Source organism: Bos mutus, chromosome 8 (genome assembly GCF_027580195.1).
Source record: "Bos mutus isolate GX-2022 chromosome 8, NWIPB_WYAK_1.1, whole genome shotgun sequence".
NCBI lineage: Eukaryota > Metazoa > Chordata > Mammalia > Artiodactyla > Bovidae > Bos > Bos mutus.
Window position 1 is genome coordinate 36,351,071 of NC_091624.1, and position 21,898 is coordinate 36,372,968.

The 21,898-nt window shown below is 39.2% G+C and overlaps 1 long non-coding RNA gene across 3 annotated transcripts in view; it reads right to left on the minus strand.

The window, feature by feature from the left end:
* Positions 1–21,898, minus strand: part of LOC138988877 (uncharacterized) — a 99,190-nt gene that overhangs the window by 66,068 nt on the left and 11,224 nt on the right. The gene's annotated exons all lie outside the window — the stretch shown is intronic.

Below are 21,898 nucleotides of genomic sequence, written 5' to 3' on the forward strand. Positions count from 1 at the left end.
TCCAAAGAAATCCCAGGGCTGATCTCCTTCAGAATGGACTGGTTGGATCTCCTTGCAGTCCAAGGGACTCTCAAGAGTCTTCTCCAACACCACAGTTCAAAAGCATCAATTCTGCAGCGCTCAGCCTTCTTCACAGTCCAATTCTCATATCCATACATGACCACAGGAAAAACCATAGCCTTGACTAGACGAACCTTTGTTGGCAAAGTAATGTCTTTGCTTTTGAATATGCTATCTAGTTGGTCATAACTTTCCTTCCAAGGAGTAAGCGTCTTTTAATTTCATGGCTGCAGTCACCATCTGTAGTGATAATTTCATAATTTGTATGGAAATACAAGAAACCTCGAATAGCCAAAGCAATCTTGAGAAAGAAGAATGGGACTGGAGGAATCACCTGCGTGACTTCAGGCTCTACTACAAAGCCACAGTCATCAAGACAGTATGGTACTGGCACAAAGACAGAAATATAGATCAATGGAACAAAATAGAAAGCCCAGAGATAAATCCATGCACCTATGGACACCTTATCTTTGACAAAGGAGGCAAGAATATACAATGGAGAAAAGACAATCTCTTTAACAAGTGGTGCTGGGAAACCTGGTCAACCAATTGTAAAAGAATGAAACTAGAACACTTTCTAACACCATACACAAAAATAAACTCAAAATGGATTAAAGATCTAAACGTAAAACCAGAAACTATAAAACTCCTAGAGGAGAACACAGGCAAAACACTCTCCGACATACATCACAGCAGGATCCTCTGTGACCCACCTCCCAGAATATTGGAAATAAAAGCAAAAATAAACAAATGGGACCTAATTAAAAGCTTCTGCACAACAAAGGAAAGTATAAGCAAGGTGAAAAGACAGCCTTCAGAATGGGAGAAAATAATAGCAAATGAAGCAACTGACAAACAACTAATCTCAAAAATATACAAGCAACTCCTACAGCTCAAAGCCAGCAAAGTAAATGACCCAATCAAAAAATGGGCCAAAGAACTAAATAGACATTTCTCCAAAGAAGACATACAGATGGTTAACAAACACATGAAAAGATGCTCAACATCACTCATTATCAGAGAAATGCAAATCAAAACCACTATGAGGTACCATTTCACACCAGTCAGAATGGCTACAATCCAAAAGTCTACAAGCAATAAATGCTGAAGAGGGTGTGGAGAAAAGGGAACCCTCTTACACTGTTGGTGGGAATGCAAACTAGTACAGCCACTATGGAGAACAGTGTGGAGATTCCTTAAAAAACTGGAAATAGAACTGCCTTATGATCCAGCAATCCCACTGCTGGGCATACACACTGAGGAAACCAGAAGGGAAAGAGACACATGTACCCCAATGTTCATCGCAGCACTGTCTATAATAGCCAGGACATGGAAGCAACCTAGATGTCCATCAGCAGATGAATGGATAAGAAAGCTGTGGTACATATACACAATGGAGTATTACTCAGACATTAAAAAGAATACATTTGAATCAGTTCTAATGAGGTGGATGAAACTGGAGCCTATTATACAGAGTGAAGTAAGCCAGAAATAAAAACACCAATACAGTATACTAACGCATATATATGGAATTTAGAAAGATGGTAACAATAACCCTGTGTACGAGACAGCAAAAGAGACACTGATGTATAGAACAGTATTTTGGACTCTGTGGGAGAGGGAGAGGGTGGGATGATTTGGGAGAATGGGATTGAGACATGTATAATATCATACATGAAATGAGTCGCCAGTCCAGGTTCAATGCATGATACTGGATGCTTGGGGCTGCTGCACTGGGATGACCCAGAGGGATGGTTCGGGGAGGGAGGAGGGAGGATGGTTCAGGATGGGAACATGTGTATACCTGCGGCAGATTCATGTTCATATATGGCAATAAAATACAATATTGTAAAGTTAAAAAATAAAATAAAAAATAAATAAAATTTTAAAACTGAAGTATAGTTCACATACAACATTATGTTATTTTCAGGGGTACAAAATAATGATTTGATATGTGTACATACTACAAATGATCACAATAATTCTAGTTGATTTTGTCACCATACATGATTTTTTTTCTTGGATTGGCCCAGGTATTAACTCTGGTCTGAGTGATGGGACAAAAGACCTGCCACTTAGGTCGTATACTTTGTCATTAACTAATTATAACATAAAAGTGTATACATGGATATTGCAATAAACTAGATCAGAGACTAATTAGGAGTTTTCAAAGAATTTACAGTCACTGGTATTGAAAATCACTGAACATTGCAAAATAAATATCCAAAGGCTTGGAAATAGAAATTAAATTTAAAGATCCTCACATTTCACCGAAAATGATACTATTTTCATTAAAAAAAAAAAAAAAAACCACCTTGCATGGGCTGGCTACTAACGGATAAGTGTAACATAATTTTTTCTTGTGACTGAAGATATAATATTAGAACGCATACACAGGCATTTTAAATTCCATACAAATCATGAAACCACTTTTAGATTCTCGTACAATCTCTGCAAGTTATAGGAAAGGTCAGAAAAAACAGGAAAATACCATTATATCTATTAACATTTAAACCTAAAATCAAACTTACAAAAAACTGATTTGCGGGAAAAGTTAAAACATTTCAGAAAAAATTTTCTAGAAGAACCACCAGTTCTAAGAGATATTTGAATTTCTATTTCAAAATAACGGATCAGAACTATTGTAAAGTTGTTAAAGCCTATGAAATACTCATAAAAGTACCAATAACAGTTGCATCAACAGAGATCCTTTTCAAAATTAAAAGTTATCAAAAATTACTTGTGATCTTGCATTTGTTAAAAGCTATGATGTTACTTTCAATTATATCAACTGAAAATGAAGTTGCTAAAATAAGTTTTAATGGTTTAATAAATGAATTTGCAGAAAAGTGAAGCTTAAAAAATTATGTTGCAAACAAGATATATTTATATTGATATATAAAGGGCACTGTTATTTTATTATATGAAATCATGGCACCAAACTATTATTTTCCACAATTTGTAATATTACTTGTTGAAATACATAAATGTTGTTACTCATCTATCACTTGTTTTATAATAAAATGTTTTTAAAAGAAAAACTTTTATATTTTGTGACTACAACTACACTTTCCCCCTGTGTTTTGAACAAGGGGCTCCACATTATAATTTCACACTGAGCCCAGCAAATGTGGGCTCACTGAATTGACATATTGACAAATATGTCACTGAACTTGACTGTGTTAAAACAATGGAGGGAGGAAACATTGGAAGAGAATCCTTTAATGACTAGAACTGAGGTCTAGATTTTAAGTGTGAAAATCAAATGCACATGGGCTAATTTTTCCTTTTCTTTGAAGAATTTAAAACCATCTAATGATAACGAGTCTATCTTACAGATAACATTTTCTCTTCCTTTATAAAGAAGGGAGGGAGGTATCTTTTTGCTAATATTTTTATTTTCTCAAACTTTGGTGACTAGATTGGGTTAAATACAGTGGCTCTAAGTGAAGGAGAATGTGTAAAAGTTAAAATCAGTATCTAGGATTTAATGAAGCCTTTTCTGTATAATTGAGAAAGTAAATGATCCTAATTACAGTGTGACAAATCTTCTGCAGGTCAGGTCATTACTAATTCTTTGTTTTAAATAAAATTTAAATAATAGCTGAATTGATGAAAGCAAAAACTGATTCTCTGAAAAGAATCAATAAAATCAGTTCACTTCTAGACATGCTAACTAAAAAAGAGAGGAAGAGAGAATATGCAAATTACTACTATCAGAATCTGTGGACTAAATAACTAATATCAGAATTACTAATATCAATCTGTGGACATTGAAAAGATAACAAAATACTATGAACACCACCATGCCCACAAATTAAAGTAGATGAAATAGACAAATTTCTTGAAAGACACAACCTGCTAAAAATCACAAAAAAATAATCTGAGTAGGCCTGTATTTATTAAAGAAATCAAATAACTAATAACTTTCCAAAAGCGAAAGCACCTGGTCCAGATAGGTTCATTGATGAATTCTACCAAAAGTTTAATTAAGAAATTACATTAATTCTCTACAATCTGAGTTTAGAAGCAAAAGGAATAAGTCCTAAATCATTTTATGTGGTCAGAATCACTCTGATACCAAAACCAAAGGTATTGTAAAAAAAACTACTCACCAATCTCTCTCATGAGCACAGATATAAAAACCATCAACAAAATATTAGCAAACTTAATGTAACAATGTATAAAAAGAACTTTATACAAGGGAGATTTATCCTCATTATGGAAAGCTGGCTCAACATCCAAAATAATATAATCTATCACATCAATAGGCAAAAAAAAAAAAAAAACACAGTCGTATTAATAGATGCAGAAAAAAATTTTTAACAAAATTCAACACTCATTAATGATTAAAACTCTCAGAAAACTAGAGGGGAACCTCAATTTGACGAAGAATAGATATAAAGAATCTATAACTAACATCATACTTAACGGTGAAAAACTTGAAGCTTTCCCACTGAGATCAGGTGCTAGGCAAGATTATCCCCTCTCAGCACTCCTTTTCAACATCATACTGACAGTTCTAGCCAATGCAGTAAGACACAGAAAAGAAATAAAAAGTATACAGATTTGGAAGGGAGACATAAAACTGTCTTTGTTCTCAGGTGACATGATAGTCTATGTAAAAAAAAAAAAAAATCCTGAAGAATAGCCAAAATCCCTCCTGGAAGTAATAGACAATTATAGCAAGAAAGCAGGATACAGATTAATATACAAGTTGATTGCTTTCTTATCAGTGGACAAATTGAACTTGAAATTTAAAATACATTTTTAATTTACATTGTGCTGTGCTCAGTGGCTCAGTCATGTCGACTCTTTGAGACCCTATGGACTGTAGACCACCAGGCTCCTCTATCTATGGAATTTTTAAGGCAAGAATACTGGAGTGGGTTGCCATTTCAGAGGTTGCCTACTCCAGAGGATCTTCCCAACCCAGGGATCAAACCTGCACCTCTTGCATCTCCTGCATTGGTAGGCAGATTCTTTACCACATAGATGATATGTGAGGAAAATTAAAAAACTCTGATGAATGGAATCAAGGAAAAAATTAAATAAATGGGGAGATATTCCATGTTTATGGATGCTGCTGCTGCTGCTGCTAAGTCGCTTCAGTCGGGTCCGACTCTGTGCGACCCCATAGACGGCAGCCCACCAGGATTCCCCATCCCTGGGATTCTCCAGGCAAGAACACTGGAGTGGGTTGCCATTTCCTTCTCCAATGCATGAAAGTGAAAAGTGAAAGTGAAGTCACTCAGTCGTGTCCGACTCTAGCGACCCCATGGACTGCAGCCTACCAGGCTTCTCCATCCATGGGATTTTCCAGGCAAAAGTACTGGAGTGGGGTGCCATTGCCTTCTCCATGTTTATGGATAGGAACACTCAATTTTGTCAATGTATAAATTCTCCCCAACTTGATTTATAGATTCAGTCAAAATCCCAGCAAGTTATTTCATGATATTGACAAACTTATTATGAAGATTATATGGAGAGGGCGATCAGATCAGATCAGTCGCGTCCGACTCTTTGTGACCCCATGAATCGCAGCACGCCAGGCCTCCCTGTCCATCACCAACTCCTGGAGTTCACTGAGACTCACGTCCATCGAGTCAATGATGCCATCCAGCCATCTCATCCTCTGGCGTCCCCTTCTCCTCCTGCCCCCAATCCCTCCCAGCATCAGAGTCTTTTCCAGTGAGTCAACTCTTTCGCATGAGGTGGCCAAAGTACTGGAGTTTCAGCTTTAGCATCGTTCCTTCCAAAGAAATGCCAGGGCTGATCTCCTTCAGAATGGACTGGTTGGATCTCCTTGCAGTCCAAGGGACTCTCAAGAGTCTTCTCCAACACCACAGTTCAAAAGCATCAATTCTTCGGTGCTCAGCCTTCTTCACAGTCCAACTCTCACATCCATACATGACCACAGGAAAAACCACAGCCTTGACTAGACGAACCTTTGTTGGCAAAGTAATGTCTCTGCTTTTGAATATGCTATCTAGTTGGTCATAACTTTCCTTCCAAGGAGTAAGCGTCTTTTAATTTCATGGCTGCAGTCACCATCTGCAGTGATTTTGGAGCCCAGAAAAATAAAGTCTGACACTGTTTCCACTGTTTCTCCATCTATTTCCCATGAAGTGATGGGACCGGATGCCATGATCTTCTGAATGTTGAGCTTTAAGCCAACTTTTTCACTCTCCACTTTCACTTTCATCAAGAGGCTTTTTAGTTCCTCTTCACTTTCTGCCATAAGGGTGGTGTCATCTGCATATCTGAGGTTATTGATATTTCTCCTGGCAATCTTGATTCCAGCTTGTGTTTCTTCCAGTCCAGCGTTTAAGACCCAGAATAGTCAATACACTATAGAAGCAGACGAAAAATCTTGGCTGGCTGATACTACCTGAGTTCAACTCTTACTATAAAGCTATGGTAATTAAGACTATTTGGTACTGGTGAAAGAATAGACAAGGGGATTAATGGAATAGAACAGAGAGACCCAAAATAGAACCAAATAAATTTACTTAAACTTCTCTTTGACAAAGCTAAGACAATACAGTAGAGCAAAGACAATCTTTTTAACAAATAGTGCAGGAACAACAGGACATCCACTTGCAAAAAAGAACCTAGGCAGAGAATATACACTCTTTACAAAAATTAACTCAAAATATAAATCAGCTCCTGCTGTTAAGTCACTTCAGTCACGTCCGACTCTGTGCGACCCCATAGACGGCAGTCCACCAGGCTCCCCCGCCCCTGGGATTCTCCAGGCAAGAACACTGGAGTGGGTTGCCATTTCCTTCTCCAATGCATGAAAGTGAAAAGTGAAAGGGAAGTCACTCAGTCATGTCCGACTCTTCGCGATCCCATGGACTGAAGCCTACCAGGCTCCTCCACCCATGGGACTTTCCAGGCAAGAGTACTGGAGTGGGGTGCCATTGCCTTCTCTGATAAATCAGCTATATTTCAACAAAATAAATTTTTAAAAATTAACTCAAAATGGACCACAAACCAATATAAAACACTAGAAGACAACACAGGAGAAAAACCTACATGAAATTGGGTAATATGGTGATGACTTTGGATACAATACCCAAGGCACAATCCAGGAAAAAAATCCAACCAGTCCATCCTAAAGGAGATCAGTCCTGGGTGTTCATTGGAAGGACTGATGCTGAAGCTGAAACTCCTATACTTTGGCCACCTGATGTGAAGAGCTGACTCATTGGAAAAGACTCTGATGCTGGGAGGGATTGGGGGCAGGAGGAGAAGGGGACGACAGAGGATGAGATGGCTGGATGGCATCACCGACTTGATGGACATAAGTTTGAGTGAACTCCAGGAGTTGGTGATGGACAGGGAGGCCTGGCGTGCTGCGATTCATGGGGTCGCAAAGAGTCGGACACGACTGAGCGACTGAACTGAACTGAATAGTGTATGGTGGTATCTAACTATAGTTTTCACTGTTCATTTTCCTAATGACTAATTGTGTTAAGAATATTGTCATTCATACACCTTCCTTGGTTTAACATGAATTCAAATCTTTCACCTATTTTTTATGAGGTTTCTTGTTTCCTAATTATTGAGTTTTGAGAGTTCTTTATACATTGTGGACATTATATATCACATATACACCTAGAAATATTTTATCCCAGTCTGTATATTTTACTAAAAGCCCCATGAGTTATGAGTTTTTTGGTCTTACTTATGGGAACAGGCACTATTGTCTGCCTCGTGTGAGTGCCAGATACTATTTCTTCTCATCTCTTTGGTGGTTCTTCTCCAGTTATGAAATAAACTTGCTCATGCACATGTGTTGTGTTGACCATTACTCTGATGCATCCTTTAGACTCTGCAGATCTACTTCTTTGTGCCATGCTTTTTTTTTTTTTTTTTTCTGGTTTGTGTTACAAACAAAGAAACTGACACTCACAAATTTCTCAAATGCCCCATCCAAGCTCACATAGGCAGGAAGTGATAGAGCTAATATTTGGAGCCAGATCTTCCTTAGTACATAGCAGAACTTAGCAGCAGGGGTTGGGGAGAATAACTGGTTTCATTTTCAGGGTCACCTGAACAATTAATAATGAGAAGTATGAGTAGAAGGCAGTCAGCTCTCAGATAGTGAGAAGGCCTCCAGTGTTGGCTTTTGATGGTGGACAGGAGGTAATTTTCTTCAAAAGATATATGGTCAGGTAAAACTGTGAGAAATTCATTTTGCTAGAAGCTCAGTTGCAAATAACGGAAAACCTTAGTCAAGCAAAGAGGCAGAGATCAAAGGAAGCTCAGTCCTGCTCATGTAGAAAGAAATGTCTGAGAGAATAGAGGACATGCCTTTCTCTTGTCCTTAGAGAAGATGATGGCACTATTTATGGAATTCTCCCCTGAAGAACACAGACTCTCTCCTTCAAGCAAGAACTGGCATGTTTGCAAAAGGATTTATCCAAGGTTAGAGATCTCCTTTGAGGGGGAGGAGCAGGGGCAGACCATGAGGATTCCAGTGAATGGAGCAGTCTGCACCCAATTTAAATTTGATCTGCATATTACAAGCCAAACTTTTGGAAACTTAATCCTCTGGCAGGACCTGTGGCCTGGAGGCCAGAGATCTGATAGCCATGCTATTTAGAGAAGCCAAAAACCAACACAGTGGAAAAGAGGACCGACTTTTAATGTTGTCAGGCTGGGGCAGTGGACCATGCCAAGTGGCCTCTGGGATGGGCAACAGCGGGTCAGGGAAACTGTGAGGCTGTGTATCAGAATAACTGGATGCTTGGAGGCAACACAGAGGCGTGAAATAGTAACAGGGAGAGAAGTCATGTAGCCAGGGAATGTAGGGTGTCCCCAAAATGAGAGCTCAGTGCTGCCAGGAAGAAGGTTAGGGGTGGTCAGACCATGAAGGCAGAAAGCTTCGGATGATGGTCAATGGGGATATTTTTATTGTGAGAAACCATAAAGCAGAACACTCTGAGAAACCTCCTGCCCAGTACCTTTGCCCCACATTGAAGGATTTGCTACTGCTAAATCACGTCAGTCGTGTCCGACTCTGTGCAACCCCATAGACAGCAGTCCATCAGGCTCCATCCCTGGGATTCTCCAGGCAAGAACACTGGAGTGGGTTGCCATTTCCTTCTCCAATGCATGAAAGTGAAAAGTGCAAGAGAAGTCATGTCTGACTCTTAGCGACCCCATGGACTGCAGCCTACCAGGCTCCTCCATCCATGGGATTTTCCAGGCAAGAGTGCTGGAGTGGGTTGCCATTGCCTTCTCCAACATTGAAGGATTTAGCATTTTTCAATTTTTAAAAAAATTCAGAATTAACATTGATTATTCTTGTATAGTAGGATTGTGTGAGTAATTTTTATTTTGTTCTTTGTAACTTTCTTTTTTAAGCTTTCTTCCATGGGTTTGGATTCTTTGCATAATACTGACGATGAAAACTAGCAGTGTGAAAGCCACAAGGTGGCAAAATAAGGTGGAGCTCCTTCCAAGCCTCATTATCAGAGAACTGTCATTATCTGACCTACCTAGTGCTTCCTGAACGACTCCCCTTGCAATCCTGTCTTGATGTGACCTGGCTCAGAGCTTGCCCTGAGAGAGAAAAGCTTTTTCCCCCAAGGACACTTGTACAATACATTTAGAGTCAATTGTTTAAAGGCTGCCTGAGGCAGTGAATAACTGTGGTAAACAACAGGCTTATTAAAAACCTGAAAAGAAAAAAAGAAACTCTGGGGAATGAGATGCCCATTGAGCCTTTGAAAAACTCTAATATATTACTGCTGCCAAGTCCCTTCAGTCGTGTCCGACTCTGTGCAACCCCAGAGACAGCAGCCCACCAGGCTCCCCCGTCCCTGGGATGCTCCAGGCAAGAACACTGGAGTGGGTTGCCATTTCCTTCTCCAATGCATGAAAGTGAAAGTGAAGTCGCTCAGTTGTATCCGACTCCTAGCAACCCCATGGACTGCAGCCTACCAGGCTCCTCCATCCATGGGATTTTCCAGGCAAGAGTACTGGAGTGGGGTGCCATTGATATATTACTAGGAATCTAGAAAACCATGAGTTTACAGCATACACAGGGCTGTGAACATGTCCTAGAGAGATCTGAGAAAGTTCTAAATTCTCACCTAAGGCTTTTGGCAAGCAAGAAGTGAAAGTTAAAGCAGAGCTGTCAACTGTCTGGCTGAATGTTAAAGACACACATTCATACAATCATTCACACACACACACACACACATTGTCCCTCAGCAAAAAAAAAAAAAAAAAAAAACTGGGAGATTGGTTACCAACATTTAGAGAAACTGTCCAATTATTAGCTGGAACTAACCTGAGCAAGCAGAGATTTCAGTAGCTGACAAAGAATACAGATTTAACATAAGTTCAGTAGAGCCACTAAATAAACAACAAACAGCAATAACAACAGACTATGAGGAGAGGGATTTCTGAATTCCAAAACTTCCACAATATATTATTTAAAATGTACATTTTTCAACAAAAAACATGGCCCATAAACAAGGGGATAAAAGGAACAAATAAACACTGACTCTGAAAGAGGTCAGATGTTTGACTTAACAGACAAAGATTTTAAATCAGCTATCTCAATCATGTCTGAATCATGCCTAAAGAACTAAATAAAAGTATGAGATTAATGTCTTTCCTAAATATCATCAGTAGAGATATAAATTATAAAATGAACTAAACAGAAAATTTGGATTTGAAAAATACAATAACTGAAATGAAAAAATCACTGGAGGGGCTCAAGAGCAGATCTAAACTAGCAGAAAGAATGAGTAAATTTGAAAATACGTTGAGATTAGCCAGTCTAAGAAAGAGAAATAAAAACAATAAATTTTAATACGAACAAAACCCAAGACGTCTGTGAGACACCATCAAGGATACTAACATAAAAATAATGGAATTCCCAGAAGGAAAGGAGAGAGAAAAAGAGGCAGATATTAATTGTAATCCCCGTGGGAAACCACCAAGAAAATGACTCGAAGTCATATGGAAAATAAATGATAGGGAAATTAAAACAGTCACTCGAAAATAAATATTTAGTACAAAGAGATGGTAGTAATGGAAGGAGAGAGAAACAAAAGACAAAAGACATACAGAATGCAAACAGAGACATGTCAATGCAAATACTTTCAGAAATTATATTGTGTTAGTGAACCAAACACTCCAATTAAGAGATAGATACTGACAGAATTACCCAACTATATGCTGTAAACAGGGTACCACAATTAGATATCAGTAACTAAAGGAAATATGATATTCACCAACATGTGGAAATTAAACATACTTTTAAACAACCAGTAGAGCAAAGAAGAAATCATAAGGGAAATCAGAAAATACACTGGGATGAATGAAAACAAAAACACAACATATCAAAACTTATGGAGTACAATAAAAGCAGTGATCAGAGAGAAATTTACAGTTGTAAATGCCTATGTTAAAAAAAGAACAGCTTTCAAATAAATAACGTACTTTCCACCTTCATAACGAGAAGAAAATAGAGCAAAAGTAAATACAAGCAGCAGAACTGAAGAGAGAATAAATATTAGAGCAGGAATTGAGAATAAATAAATGATAGAGAAAATTAATAAAAACAAAAGTTAGTTATTTGAAAAGGTAAGACTGACAATTTTCTTAGCTAAAGTGACAAGAAAAGAGATACTCAAATTACTAAAATCAGGAATTAAAGATACTATTTCTGACCTTAAAAACATAGAAACGATTGAAGGGGAATACTATGAATAATTGTATGCCAACAGATTAGATAATGTGGTCACAATGGGTAAATTTCTAGAAAGAAAGAAACTACCAAAACTGATCAAAAAGGAACAGAATAAATGAATAGGTCTATAGCAAATAAAGAGATTGAATTGATAATCAAAGACCTCCCACAAAGAAAGACCGGGCTTCACTGGTTCATTCTACCAAATATCTTAAGAAGAGTTCATACTAATATTTAAGAAGTTTTTGTAAAAAAAAAAAAAAAAAAAAATGAGTAAAGAACACTCCCAAATCATTAGCCTGGTACCAAAACAAAGAAATCATGAGAAAACTACAGACAAATACCACTTATGAATAGATGTAAAGCTCCTCAACAAAATATAGGCAAAGAGACTCCAGCAACATATAAAAAGGGTAATACACTATGACCAAGTGGGATTTATTCTAGGAATGCAATGTTAATTCAATATAAGAAAAGAAATCAATATAATACACCATATTAATAAAGAACAAAAATTATGATCATTTCAATAGATATGGAGAAAGTACAGGCATACCTCATTTTACCATGCTTCACTTTACCACACTTCAAGATACTGTTGTGTTTTTTTGTTTGTTTGTTTGTTTAACAAGCTGAGGGCTTGTGCCAACCCCATGTTGAGCAAGTCTATCAGCACCACTTTTCCAACAGCATTTGCTCACTTCATATCTGTGCCACATTCTGGCAATTCTTGCAATATTTCAAACTTTTTCAACATTATAGTATTAGTTATGGTGATCCATTATCAGTGATGTTACTATTGTAATTGTTTTGGGGTACCACAAACCACACCCATACGAGATGGAGAACTTACCAGATGTGTGTTCTGACTGCCCCACTGACCAGATGTTTCCCATCTCTCTCTCTCTCTCTTTGGGCTTCCCTATTTCTTGAGACACAACAATATCGAAATTAAACAAATTAACAACCTTATAATTGGCCTCTACATCTCTCTCACTTTAAATAAAAAACTAGAAATGATTCAGTTCAGTGAGAAAGGTATGTCTAGAGCTGAGAGAGGCCACAAGCTAGGCCTCTTGCCCCAAACAGTTAGCCAAGTTATGAATGCAAAGGAAAAGTTCTCAAAGGAAATTAAAGGGCTTTTAGAGTGAACACACAAATGGTATGAAAGTTTAACAGCCTTACTGCTGATGTGGTGAAAGTTTCAGTGGTCTGCATAGAAGATCCAACCAGCCACAACATTCTCTTGAGCCAAAGCCTAATCCAGAACAAGGCCCTAACTCTCTTCAATTCTATGAAGGCTGAGAGAGGTAAGGAAGCTGCAGAAGAAATGTCTGAAGCTAGCAGAGGTCTGTTCATGAGATTTAGCGGGAGAAGCCATCTCTATAACAGATAGTGCAAGGTCCAGTAGCAAGTGCTAGAGTAGAAGCTGCAGTAAGTTGTCCAGAAGATCTAGCTAAGATAATATATGAAAGTGCCTAAAAAATAAATTTTCAGTGTAGACAAAACAGCCTTCTATTGCAAGATTCCATCAAGGATTTTCATAGCTAGAGAGAAGTCAACATCTGGTTATGAAGCTTCAAAGGACAGGCTGACTCTCTTATTAGGGGCTAATGCAGCTAGTAACTTTAAGTTGAAGTCAGTGCTTATTTACCATTCCAAAACTCTTAGCACCTTTAAAAATTATGTTCAATCTCCTCTGCTTGTACCCTATCAATTAAACAATAAAGCCTCTATGACAGCACATTTGCTTACAACATGGTTTGCTGAATATTTTCAGCCCACTATGGATATCACAAAAAAGATTGCCTTCAAAATTTTACTGCTCACTGACAATGAATCTGGTCACCCAAGAATTCTGACAGAGATGTACAATGAGATTAATGTTTTCATGCCTGCACTCATCTCACACACTAGTAAAGTAATGGTCAAAATTCTCCAAGCCAGGCTTCAGCAATATGTGAACCGTGAACTTCCTGATGTTCAAGCTGGTTTTAGAAAAGGCAGAGAAACCAGAGATCAAATTGCCAACATTCGCTGGATCATCGAAAAAGCAAGAGAGTTCCAGAAAAACTTCTATTTCTGCTTTATTGACTATGCCAAAGCCTTGGACTGTGTGGATCACAATAAACTGTGGAAAATTCTGAAAGAGATGGGAATACCAGACGACCTGACCTGCCTCTTGAGAAACCTATATGCAGGTCAGGAAGCACCAGTTAGAACTGGACATGGAACAGACTGGTTTCAAATAGGAAAAGGAATACGTCAAGGCTGTATATCGTCACCCTGTTTATTTAACTTATATGCAGAGTACATCATGAGAAACACTGGGCTGGAAGAAGCACAAGCTGGAATCAAGATTGCCGGGATAATATCAATAACCTCAGATATGCAGATGACACCACCCTTATGGCAGAAAGTGAAGAGAAAGAGTGGAAACAGTGTCAGACTTTATTTTGGGGGACTCCAAAATCACTGCAGATGGTGATTGCAGCCATGAAATTAAAAGACGCTTACTCCTTGGAAGGAAAGTTATGACCAACCTAGATAGCATGTTGAAAAGCAGAGACATTACTTTGCCAACAAAGGTTCGTCTAGTCAAGGCTATGGTTTTTCTACTGGTCATGTATGGATGTGAGAGTTGGACTGTGAAGAAGGCTGAGCACCAAAGAATTGATGCTTTTGAACTGTGGTGTTGGAGAAGATTCTTGAGAGTCCCTTGGACTGCAAGGAGATCCAACCAGTCCATTCTAAAGGAGATCAGCCCTGGGATTTCTTTGGAAGGAACGATGCTAAAGCTGAAACTCCAGTACTTTGGCCACCTCATGCGAAGAATTGACTCATTGGGAAAGACTCTGATGCAGGGAGGGATTGGGGGCAGGAGGAGAAGGGGACGACACAGGATGAGATGGCTGGAGGGCATCACCGACTAGATGAACGTGAGTTTGAGTGAACTCCAGGAGATGGTGATGGACAGGGAGGCCTGGTGTGCTGTGCATTCATGGGGTCACAAAGAGTCGGACACAAATGAGCAACTGAACTGAACTGAACACACACATCCATGCTGTAGCCCATGGTTCAAGAATTTTCAAGTCTTAAGAAATACACTTCATAAAGCTATAGCTGCCATTGGTAGAGATTCCTCTGATGGATCTGGCCAAAGTAAACTGAAAACCCTCTGAAAATGATTCACTATTATAGATGCCATCAAGAATGTTCATGATTCATAGGAAGAGGTCAAAGTATCGACAAAAATTTGGGAAAAATTGACTTCAACCCTCGTGGATGACTTTGAGGGGTTCAAGATTTCATGGAGAAAGTAACTACAGATGTGGTAGACATATCAAGAGATTAGAATTAGAAAGGGAGACTGAAGATGTGCCTGAATTGCTGCAATGTCATGATAAAATTTTATCATGAGGTTGGTGCTTCTTATGGACAAGCAAAGAAAGTGGCTTCTTGAGATGAAATCTACTTCTGGTGAAGATGCTATGAGGATTGTTGAAATGACAACATAGCATTTAGAATATTACATAAACTTAGTTGATAAAGTAGCAGAAGAGTTTGAGAAGATTCACTCCAATTTTGAAAGAAGTGGGTAAAATGCTATCAAATAGCATTACATGCTACAGAGACATTGTGAAAAGAAGAGTCAATTGATGTGGCAAACTTCATTGTTGTCATTTTAAGAAACTGCCACAGCCACCCCCAGGCTTCACCACCCTGCTCAGTCAGAAGCCATTGACATTGAGGCAAGACCCTCCACCAGCAAAAAGATTACAACTAGATGAGAGCTCAGATAATGGTTAGCATTTTTAGCAATAAAGCATTTTTAAATTAAGGTATGTACATTTTTTAGACATAATGCTATCACACTTAACTACAGTATAGTGTAAACTTAACTTCTCTATGCTCTGTGAAACCAAAATAATTCATGACTCACTATTGCAATATTCACTTTATTGCAGTGGTCTGGAACCGAACCTGCAATCTCTCTGAAGTATGCCTCTTTTTTGACAAAATCCAACATCTTTTCTTGACAGAAACACTCAGCAAACTAGGAAAATAAACTTCTTCAGCCTTGTCAAGAGCATATTAACAAGAAAAACCTACAGTTATCATCATGCCTAATGAGCAACAAATGAAAACTTTGCCCCAAAGATCAGGAAAATATCTTATCTTACCATTTCTATTCAACATTGCATTGGAGCATCTACCCTGAGCAATTAAGCAGGGAAATAAAATAATAAGCATATATAAACTGGAAAGGAAGAATTAAAACCATCTCTATTCTCATCTGTGAAATCTACAGAACACACAAACTATTAGAGCTAACAAATGAGTCCAACCAGTTTGTAGGATACAAAATCAACTATTTATTTCTATAATCTAGCAATGAGCGATCAAAAAGGAAAATAAGGGCTTCCCTGGTGGCTCAGTGGTAAAGAATCTGCCTGCCAACGCAGGAGACACAGGTTCAATCCATGATCTGGAAAGATCCCACATGCTGCAGAGCAACTAAGCCCATTTGCCACAACTATTGAGCCTGTGCTCTAGAGCCCAGGAACCCCAACTACTGAGTCCACGAGCTACAACTACTGAAGCCCGTGCCCTAGAGCCCATGCTCCACAAGAGAAGCCCCTGCAATAAGAAGTCTGCGCACTTCAATAAAGAGTAGCCCCACTCGCTGCAACTAGAGAAAAGCCCATCCAGCAACCAAGACACAGCAGAACCAAAAACAAATAATTTCTTAAAAATCAATTAAAAAATGAAATTGAGAAAATTCTATTTACAATAGCATCACAAACAATAAAATACTCAGTGATTTAACAAAATAAGAAGATGGCAAGGGTGGGAAGATTTGGGAGAATGGCATTGAAACATGTAAAATATCATGTATGAAACGAGATGCCAGTCCAGGTTCAATGCACGATACTAGATGCTTGGGGCTAGTGCACTGGGACAACCCAGAGGGATGGTATGGGGAGGGAGGAGGGAGGAGGGTTCAGGATGGGGAGCACATGTATACCTGTGATGGATTCATTTTGATATTTGGCAAAACTAATACAATTATGTAAAGTTTAAAAATAAAATAAAATTTAAAAAAATTTACATTATAAAAAAAACAAAAAAAAAAAGACAAAACTACCTATATCATCAATATTCCTATATCAATACCTATATCATCAATAAGAAAGAGAAGATTTTAATGCTTTTCTCTCCCTCAAAATGGAGGAAGGACATGAACTCAGAGCAGAGGGCAGTTCTTTAAACTGAATGAACTTGGCTCACTACATTACCCTATTTTTAAACTTTGCTCTGGGTCAGTAAAAAGTATATTGACCAACACTTTCTGACCCATAACAAAGACTGGCAAACTGCTGGTCCAGGGAACAAATTCAGCCTTCAGCTTTTAACTGGAGCTTGAGCTAATAATGATTTTTACTTTTGTAAATGGTTACAATAAAAAAATAAAAATGAAAAAATAAATAAATAAAAATGGGCAAAGGATTTGAAGAAACACTTCATCAAAGAGATGTGGATGGCAAACAGGAACATAAAAAAGACTCTCTAAACTATTAGTCATTAGGGAAATGTACATTAAAATTGCACTGAGATACCACAATAAACCTATTAGAATGTAAACAGACAAATATAAAAGGTGGCATTACCATGGGCTAGTGAGGATGCAGAGCACTGGGAACTCTCATACACTGCCAGTGGGCACAAAAAGGCCCACTTTGGGAAACTCTTCAGCAGTTTCTTAGAAAGTTAAACATAAATTTCCACACAACCCAGCAACACCCATTCTCAGGTATCCTTGCAAAGGAAATTAGAATTGATATTCACATAAAACCATAAAAAATGTTTATAGCATCTTTAATCATTGTCAAAAACTGGAAACAAGCCAACTAGGGGAGAGAGAAATTATGGTACATCTATAAATGGGACTACTACTCAGAAGTAAAAAGGAACAGACTACTGATACATGCAAAACATGGATGAATCTCAAAACAGTGTTTTGAGTGAAAGAAGTGAGATACAAAAGGCTAAATACTGTGGGATTCCATTTTTATGACATTGTTGACAAGAAAAAGATCAATGGTTTCCAGAGAGTACGGTGGAGGGGCAAAATTTATTATAAAGAGGCATGATGGAACTTTTCCTAAGAGCTTTGAAAATATCTATAACTTGACTTTTGTGGAATTACATGACTATATATGTTTTTCAAAACTTACAGAACTATATATGTAAACTGGGAGAGTTTTACTGTATGTAAATGATACCTCAATAAACCTTACATTAAAAAAAAAAAAAGAAGAAGAAGATGGCAGAGGAATAAGACGGGGAAACCACTTTCTCCCCCACAAATTCATCAAAAGATCATTTGAACGCTGAGCAAATTCCATAAAACAACTTCTAACCTTGGTGGAGGACACCAGGCACCCAGAAAGGCAACCCATTCTCTTCAAAAGGAGGTAGGACAAAATATAAAAGATAAAAAGAGACAAAAGAGTTAGGGACGGAGACCCACCCATTCCAGGGAGAGTCATGAAGGAGGAGAAGTTTCCACACACCAGGAAACCCTCTCACCGGCGGCTTTGTGGGGAGTTTTGGAATCTTAGAGGGCAACATAACCGGGAGGAAAAACAAACAAACAACCCACAGATTATATGCCTAATCACAACTCCCAGCAGAGAAGTAGCCCAGACACTCACGTCTGCCAGCAGCGAGCAGGGGCTGAACAGGGAGGTGCAGGTTGCATGCTTAGGGTAAGGATGGGGCCTGAATACCCTGAGGACAATCTGAGGGAGCTAACGTGAGACAGCAACCCAAACTGTGGGATAGCCAGAGAGAGAGAGGGAAAAAAGAGAGAGAGAGAGAACTTTCCCTTGAAAAGCTCTAAGGCAGAGCTTGGTCCGCTCACAGAACAAAGGATTGAGCGAATACCAGAGGAGAGCTAGCCAGCTGCAGACTGGCCTATCCCCCCGCCGGAGGCAGAGAGGCAGGCAGGCGACAGCCAGAACAGGAAGGTAAGGGGCAATGAGGGACCCAGAGACAGCATCCTCCACCAAACTGTGAGCAGGCTCCCAGTTGCTAACCAAGTCTTCTGGGATCCTGGATGGTTGACATCCGCCAGGAGGGTGGCAGTCAGAGATCAGCTCCCCAGAGGAGACACACGGCACACCTGAGACGGCGCTCTCCCTGTGCACCCAGGAAACCGAGGGGCTGGGAACGGGGAGATGGTAAGACCTGGGGCTGGGAACAGGGAGGTGGCAAGACTCACTGCCCACCTGGGAGAGTGCACCTGGTCGCCTGAACTGCTCAGACCTGGGAAGGGCACAGAAGGTACAACCAACCGAGTCTGTGCCTTTGTGGAGTACCCGAGAACCTGAACGGCTTAGACCTGGGAAATGCATGATAGTTCCCCTGCAGAGCAACCTGGAGCCTGAGTAGACTGGGAAAGCACACACGCCATGAGGCGGGCAAACCCAGTGTGGCCCAGGCACTGCGAGCACTCCCCACACACACCGGTGATGTTTGTTTGCAGTGTTCCTCCCTCCCCACAGCACAACTGAACAAGTGAGCCTAAACAAGTGACCACCTTCGCCCCCTTGGGTCAGAATGGAAATTAGACACTGAAGATACCTGCAAACAGAGGAAGCCAAAATAAACAAAGAGGGAACCGCTCTGGAAGTGACAGGTGCAACAGATTAAAACCCTGTAGTTAGTATTAACTACATTGGAAGGGGCCTATAGACCTCGAGAAGAAGCCGGAACAAGGAACTATGTAAAACTGAACTGACCCCACACTACCCTCAACAGCTCCAGAGAAATTCCTAGATATATTTTACTATTATCATTTTTTAATTAAAAAAATTTTTTTAAGTTTTTTATTACCCCTTTAATTTTCACTTTTATAACCTATTACTTTGCAAAAAAATAAGATCCTATTTTTAAAGCAAATTTCATTTATATATTTTTTATAATTTTTGAGATTTTGTTTTGTTTTTATAATACCATATTTTTAAGAGTCTAATCTCTATCTAGACTTTTAATCTTTGCTTTTTGGTATTTATTAACTTTGTACCTTTAAGAATCCAATCTTCAAAGTGTGATTACTGGCTTGATTGCTCTCTCCCCTTTTGACTCTCTTTTTTCTCCCCCAGGTCACCTTTATCCGCCCCCCTCCCTTCTCTTCTCTACTTAACTCTGTGAGTCTCTTTGGGTGTTCCGGGCTGTGGAGAGTACATAGGGAATTGATTACTGGCTAGATTTTTCCTCTCTTCTTTTGATTTCCCCTCTTCTCCTCCTGGTCACCTCTGTCTCCCTCCTCCCTCTTCTCTTCTCCATGTAACTCTGTTAACCTCTCTGGGTGTCCCTCACTGTGGAGAATCTTTTCACCATTGACCTAGATGTTTTATCATTGGTGCTGTATGGATGGAGGCTACTGTAAGAATAAAACTGAAAGCCAGAGGCAGGAGGCTTAAATACAAAACGAGAACACCAGAAAACTCCTGACTCTAGAGAACATTGATCGACAAGAGCTCATCCAAAAGCCTCCATACCTACCCTGAAACCAAGCTCTACCCAAGAGCCAAGAAGTTTCAGAGCAAGAAATACCAAGCTAATTCTCCAAAAACACAGAAACATAACCCTGAGCATTAAAATACAGGCAGCCAAAAGTCACACCAAACCCACAGACACCTCAAAACTCACTACTGGACACTTCATTGCACTCCAGAGAGAAGAGATCCAGCTCCACCCACCAGAACACCAATGCAAGCTTCCCTAACCAGGAAAACATGACAAGTCACTCATCTAATCCCACCCACAGGGAGGAACCTCCACAATAAAGAGGAACCACAAACTTCCAGCATACAGAAAGGCCACCCAAAACACAGCAATCTAAACAATGAAAAGGCAGAGAAATATTCAGCAGGTAAAGGAACATGATAAATGCCCACCAAACCAAACCAAAGAAGAGGAGATAGGGAGTCTATCTGAAAAAGAATTCAGAAAAATGACCCAAAATCTTAAAAACAAAATGGAGTTACAGATAAATAGTCTGGAGACAAGATTGAGAAGATGCAAGAAATGTTTAACAAGAACCTAGAAGAAATAAAAAAGAGTCAGTCGATAACGAACAATGCAACAACTGAGACCAAAAGCACTCTGGAGGGAACCAGCAGTATAACCTCAGAATAACTGAGGCAGAAGACAGGATAAGTGAGGTGGAAGGTAGAATGGTGGAAATAAATGAAGCAGAGAGGAACAAAGAAAAAAGAATTAAAAGAAATGAGGACAACCTCAGAGACCTCTGGGACAATGTTAAATGCCCCAACATCCGAATCATAGGAGTCCCAGAAGAAAAAGACAAAAAGAAAGGCCATGAGAAAATACTTGAGATAATAGTTGAAAACTTCCCTAAAATGGGGAAGGAAATAGCCACCCAAGTCCAAGAAACCCAGAGAGTCCCAAACAGGATAAATACAAGGCAAATCACCCCAAGACACATATTAATCAAATTAACAAAGATCAAACACAAAGAACAAATATTAAAAGCAGCAAGAGAAAAACGACAAATAACACACAAGGTATTCCCATAGGATAAGAGCTGATCTTTCAACAGAACCTCTTCAGGCCAGAAGGGAATACCAGGACATACTTAAGTGATGAAAGAGAAAAACCTACAACCCAGATTACTGTACCCAGCAAGGATCTCATTCAGATATGAAAGGGAAATCAACAGCCTTACAGACAAGCAAAAGCTGAGAGAATTCAGCACCACCAAACCAGCTCTTCAACAAATGCTAAAGGATCGTCTCTAGACAGGAAACACAGAAAAGGTTTATAAACTCTAAAAAACAAAGTAAATGGCAATGGGATCATACTTATCAATAATTACCTTAAATGTAAATGGGATGAATCCCCCAACCAAAAGACAAAGACTGGTGAATGGATACAAAAACAAGGCACCTACATATGCTGTCTACAAGAGACCCACCTCAAAACAAGGGACACATACAGACTGAAAGTGAAGGGCTGGAAAAAGACATTTCTTGCAAATGGAGACCAAAAGAAAGCAGGAGTAACCATACTCATATCAGATAAAAT